The sequence below is a fragment of the Schistocerca gregaria genome, chromosome X (assembly GCF_023897955.1).
Source record: "Schistocerca gregaria isolate iqSchGreg1 chromosome X, iqSchGreg1.2, whole genome shotgun sequence".
NCBI lineage: Eukaryota > Metazoa > Arthropoda > Insecta > Orthoptera > Acrididae > Schistocerca > Schistocerca gregaria.
This window is the reverse complement of record NC_064931.1, coordinates 105,400,754-105,406,753: the sequence shown is the minus strand read 5'-3', so window position 1 is coordinate 105,406,753 and position 6,000 is coordinate 105,400,754. Positions and strand designations below refer to the sequence as shown.

Here is a 6,000-nt window from a genome sequence, read left to right as displayed (position 1 = left end):
GATTCGCCCGTAAACAAATGCCGACTACCGGGAACGGCGTGATTTCTCCCGAGTCGCTTTCTCCCGGCACGCTTCGCAGCGCGAGTCAGGAATTCCTTTAGCGTGCCCGCCAGTTATCGTGCGGGGACAGCCTGCAGGGAGCCGGTATTTTCGAGAAGTCACTCCAGATAATGCGCAGTGTCGCGGCGTGGGACCGGAGCTGCTAGCTGTGAGTTGTGAGCGGTGAGCGGTGCGGCATCAGTTGCGGGCGACGCGCCGCCTCAGCCCGTCCAGTGCTGACTGCGCTTCGCCCAGGCGCACCACTGCGGAGGACTGCCTTCGTGTCCGAGGTGGTAAGTACACGACTTGCTGACTCGCTTTCTCGCCACCGTCCGAGCGCGGCATGCCACGCACTCACACGCGTCGCTAGCGTTGACTTTCGCACTTAGCGCCCTGTCGGCGTACTGCGTGACAGAACTCGGAACATTCTGGCTCCTCCCTGCCTTAAGAAAGTGTAGCACCTGTTCTGTATAGAGACTGACGACCGTAACTTTTAACGTTTTCAGGATTCTGTACCTCAATCGGTAAAAAAGAAAACCTTGTAGGATTACTTTGTTCCCTGACTCCGTCTGTTAAGACCGCTTTTTCTCAGGAAGGAGTTGAGATATCGAGTTGAAATTTATGTCTACAGCTCTACTGTTCGTTGCTGGTGTAAAAAATTTAATAAGAGATCTTCTTTACACTTTTGACAGAATTAGCTGTAAACTGATTATTTCTTGTTGATTACATAGGTTCACTACAAGCTTGTTTCGGCGAATGTACAGTTTTCAAGTGTTCGTCTAGCTGGAGTGACGTCCATAAACCATGTTATAAGGGGAGGCCACAACGTTCGGATGACAGATTTACTTCAGACTTTGTACACCTTTAATAGACATCAAAACAACGTAGAGCACAAGTGCTAAGATGCGCTACCCTGGCAGTTCTGAGAAAATCACAAGGGGAGTTTTGCGCGTGTTTTGTGTAATTGATCTATCTGTGCGAAGGTGCCAAATGTAAGAAGTACGGAGTGGCCGAGTGGTTCTAGGCGCTACAGTCTGGAACAGCACGACCGCTACGGTCGCAGGTTCGAATCCTGCCTCGGACATGGGTGTGTGTGATGTCCTTAGGTTAGTTAGGTTTGCGTAGTTCTAAGTTCTAGGGGACTGATGACCTCAGCCGTTAAGTCCCATAGTGCTCAAAATCATTTGAACCTTTTATTTGACAAGGGACAGGCTTCGAAAGCCCAAGTCAAATCTCGATAAATAGTAATCCGAATGACGTTATTCAGTCAATTACATAGTAAGTCACAATGTGCTAGACCTCAAGAGTAAGGCACAATTACTCGTCGGATGTGCTCTCGACATTACACTTGCAGGATGGTATTTGGATGGTATTTGTTATAGAGACATGGAAAACATAAATTGAAACTTCATGCAAATACACGTGTTTTTTTCATTATATTAGCTCTCAAATGTCATATATATTAAATAATGTGATTAGTGATGAAAAAATATGGATTAAAGAAAGTAAGTGTTAGTGACATTCGATCTGTCCCCCTCGTCTAGGAATGTCGTGCAAAGGCCAAACGCTAACCACTTCCCCACAACGACTTCTTACGGTCACCACCTTCGCACAATAGATCAGTTACGTAACAGATCCGTAAAGCTCTTGTGATTTTCTCGGAATTGCCACACTAATGCACATTACTACTTGCACATTACATTGTTTTTACAGGCTACTAAAGGTGCACAGAGTGCGAAATAAATCCGCGATCCCAATGTCGTGGCCTCCCTTAGTAAGAACGTAGGTCATTTTATGTACTACGTTGTTAATATAGGTTATTATATATTTTCTACAGAAATTTCCTGTAATTTTTGACAGTTATAAAATGACAATCATTCATTTCAAAAAATTAAATTTATATGTAAGTGCAATCAAAAGATACGGCAATTTATGTCACTTATCTTAATACTCGCAAATTCACTCATGAAAGCCCACTGTGTACTTCCCGTTGATCTAGAATCACAAAATTTGTCAAGAATCAAGTTTTCACAGTGCAAGTAATGGAAAAAATTCGAAAACTGTTAATTTGTAGTTAATCACTTTTTTTTTTACCATTTGCTGTCCGCCTGTCTGTCTCGGATGATACATCATTCATGTGGACGTGGGAGTGCGGCTGGTCATAAACTTGCGGAAATAAGGAATACCAACAGTCGTAATCCTTCATCGTTTACATTTTTAAAGCTGATGGTACGTCTTACTTCAAGTCTATCTGTTGGTTCGTCTGTTAAGACCCCTTTTTCTCATGAACAGGTAGAGGCATCAAGTTGAACTTTGTGACAAATACTAAGATCTACGGTCCCTTGGTGACGTAAAAAATTTCAGCTTTTAAGTCAATGCAATCAAAAAATACGGCCGTCTCTTAAGCAGCAATGAAATGGAATGATCATATAAAGTTGATCGTCGGTAAAGCAGATGCCAGACTGAGATTCATTGGAAGAATCCTAAGGAAATGCAATCCGACAACAAAGGAAGTAGGTTACAGTACGCTTGTTCGCCCAATGCTTGAATACTGCTCAGCAGTGTGGGATCCGCACCAGGTAGGGTTGATAGAAGAGAGAGAGAAGATCCAACGGAGAGCAGCGCGCTTCGTTACAGGATCATTTAGTAATTGCGAAAGCGTTACGGAGATGATAGATAAACTCCAGTGGAAGACTCTGCAGGAGAGACACTCAGTAGCTCGGTACGGACTTTTGTTAAAGTTTCGAGAACATACCTTCACCGAAGAGTCAAGCAGTATATTGCTCCCTCCTACGTACATCTCGCGAAGAGACCATGAGGATAAAATCAGAGAGATTAGAGCCCACACAGAAGCATACCGACAATCCTTCTTTCCACGTACAATACGAGACTGGAATAGAAGGGAGAACCGATAGAGGTACTCAGGGTACCCTCCGCCACACACCGTCAGGTGGCTTGCGGAGTATGGATGTAGATGTAGATGTAGATGTAGATGTAGATGTAGATGTAGCAGTTTATTTTTCACGAACGGGTAGAGGTATCAAGTTGCAATTCATTTGAAATACTAATGTCCACGGTACCTTGACGATGCAAACAAATTTAAGCTTCTAATTCAATGCAATCAAAAGATACGGCTGTTTACGTCACACATTTTGATGCTCACAAACTCAGTCGCGAAAACCTGTAGATGAACTATCTGTACGCATAATTAAGTTTGTCAGACAGAACTCACAGAGCACAAGTCCTTCTCGCACCTGTCTGGTTTATTTTTCACTCTCGATCCTGTTGTACTCGGTAGCTGTTATCAAGTAAGGATTGCTGAGAGAGATCGCAAACAGCCACACATACTTTCAAGAAGCTTTATTTTACTTCCGCGCCATTATGCCATTTTTCACATGGCTACGTTTGTTTTAGTACAGTATCAAAATCGTCAGCAGCATGTGGTCTGCTGCAGTATTGTGTAAGAATATTTGAGTAGTTAGCTCCAGTTTATATGCTGTATTGATGAGTTATATAACACAGAAAATATACCAATGTGTATTCAGTTGAAAACAACTAAACAGAGCGAGTTTTGTGTGCTTACATTTATTGTTGCGAACCGTGCTTTGCCTCGTTTGCTCCTTGTACATTTTTGGTAGGAGGCTCAAAGGGTTCAATTGTAAACAGGACGTGTATACTTCAGAATCAACTGTGGCAACGAACATTTCACAGTATTCTTGAGTTTTCCCTCAACAATCTTTCACTGTCACTTTTTATCGATGGAATTTTTTATAGAAGACGTTCTCAGAGATTTTGGACCTACACCCCCACCCACAGACCTGATAAAAAGTCGTCGCTCTCTCCCTTTCCTGTTTTGAGAAAACGTTTATTATCTTCATGTTTTTGTAAATGAGCCTTTGTGGTTCAAAAATTATTTGAAATTTTTGCACGCGTTAAATACACTCCTGGGAATTGAAATAAGAACACCGTGAATTCATTGTCCCAGGAAGGGGAAACTTTATTGACACATTCCTGGGGTCAGATACATCACATGATCACACTGACAGAACCACAGGCACATAGACACAGGCAACAGAGCATGCACAATGTCGGCACTAGTACAGTGTATATCCACCTTTCGCAACAATGCAGGCTGCTATTCTCCCATGGAGACGATCGTAGAGATGCTGGATGTAGTCCTGTGGAACGGCTTGCCATGCCATTTCCACCTGGCGCCTCAGTTGGACCAGCGTTCGTGCTGGACGTGCAGACCGCGTGAGAGGACGCTTCACCCAGTCCCAAACATGCTCAATGGGGGACAGATCTGGAGATCTTGCTGGCCAGGGTAGTTGACTTACACCATCTAGAGCACGTTGGGTGGCACGGGATACATGCGGACGTGCATTGTCCTGTTGGAACAGCAAGTTCCCTTGCCGGTCTAGGAATGGTAGAACGATGGGTTCGATGACGGTTTGGATGTACCGTGCACTATTCAGTGTCCCCTCGACGATCACCAGAGGTGTACGGCCAGTGTAGGAGATCGCTCCCCACACCATGATGGCGGGTGTTGGCCCTGTGTGCCTCGGTCGTATGCAGTCCTGATTGTGGCGCTCACCTGCACGGCGCCAAACACGCATACGACCATCATTGGCACCAAGGCAGAAGCGACTCTCATCGCTGAAGACGTCACGTCTCCATTCGTCCCTCCATTCACGCCTGTCGCGACACCACTGGATGCGGGCTGCACGATGTTGGAGCGTGAGCGGAAGACGGCCTAGCGGTGTGCGGGACCGTAGCCCAGCTTCATGGAGACGGTTGCGAATGGTCCTCGCCGATACCCCAGGAGCAACAGTGTCCCTAATTTGCTGGGAAGTGGCGGTGCGGTCCCCTACGGCACTGCGTAGGATCCTACTGTCTTGGCGTGCATCCGTGCGTCGCTGCGGTCCGGTCCCAGGTCGACGGGCACTTGCACCTTCCGCCGACCACTGGCGACAACATCGATGTACTGTGGAGACCTCACGCCCCACGTGTTGAGCAATTCGGCGGTACGGCCACCCGGCCTCCCGCATGCCCACTATACACCCTCGCTCAAAGTCCGTCAACTGCACATACGGTTCACGTCCACGCTGTCGCGGCATGCTACCAGTGTTAAAGACTGCGATGGAACTCCGTATGCCACGGCAAACTGGCTGACACTGACGGCGGCGGTGCACAAATGCTGCGCAGCTAGCGCCATTCGACGGCCAACACCGCGGTTCCTGGTGTGTCCGCTGTGCCGTGCGTGTGATCGTTGCTTGTACAGCCCTCTCGCAGTGTCCGGAGCAAGTATGGTGGGTCTGACACACCGGTGTCAATGTGTTCTTTTTTCCATTTCCAGGAGTGTATATGACATTATGATGTTACACTTCCATAAATTTGAATGGGTAGATCGGTAACTTATGTAGTCAGGGGAAACAAACAGGGAAGAAAAGAAATTTATGGCACATCTTGACCAAAATAAGGCATCGTCACTGTGGTACTGAGAGGAAGTGTTGGACGTAAAAATTGTAGTGCGAGACCAAGGCTTGACTACAGAACCAGGTTCCAATGACTGTAGGGTGCCACAGTTATGAAGAGATAAAGATACTTCCGCAGCATAGATTAGCGTGGGGGACTGTATCAAACCAGTCTTCGGACTGAATCCTGCATGTGGTGTCACCGCCAGACACCACACTTGCTAGGTGGTAGCCTTTAAATCGGCCGCGGTACGGTAGTAGACGTCGGAACCGCGTGTCGCCACTATCTGCGATTGCAGACCGAGCGCCGCCAAACGGCAGGTCTAGAGAGACTTCCTAGCACTCGCCCCAGTTGTACAGCCGACTTTGGTAGCGATGGTTCACTGACTTCTATGCTCTCATTTGCCGGGACGATAGTTAGCATAGCCTTCAGCTACGTTATTTGCTACGACCTAACAAGGCGCCATGATCAGTTTCTATTGATATT

General features: G+C 46.6%; 1 protein-coding gene across 2 annotated transcripts in view; it reads left to right on the top strand.

The window, feature by feature from the left end:
• The first annotated feature begins 214 nt into the window (after positions 1 to 214).
• Positions 215 to 6,000, top strand: part of LOC126297792 (polyamine-transporting ATPase 13A3) — a 422,483-nt gene continuing 416,697 nt past the window's right edge. The window contains exon 1 of one of the 2 annotated variants that reach the window (XM_049988996.1): positions 215 to 329. The gene's annotated coding sequence lies outside the window, so the exon portion shown is untranslated. Of the gene's footprint in view, positions 333 to 6,000 lie in introns of both variants that reach the window. The other variant, XM_049988997.1, reaches the window with a different exon arrangement.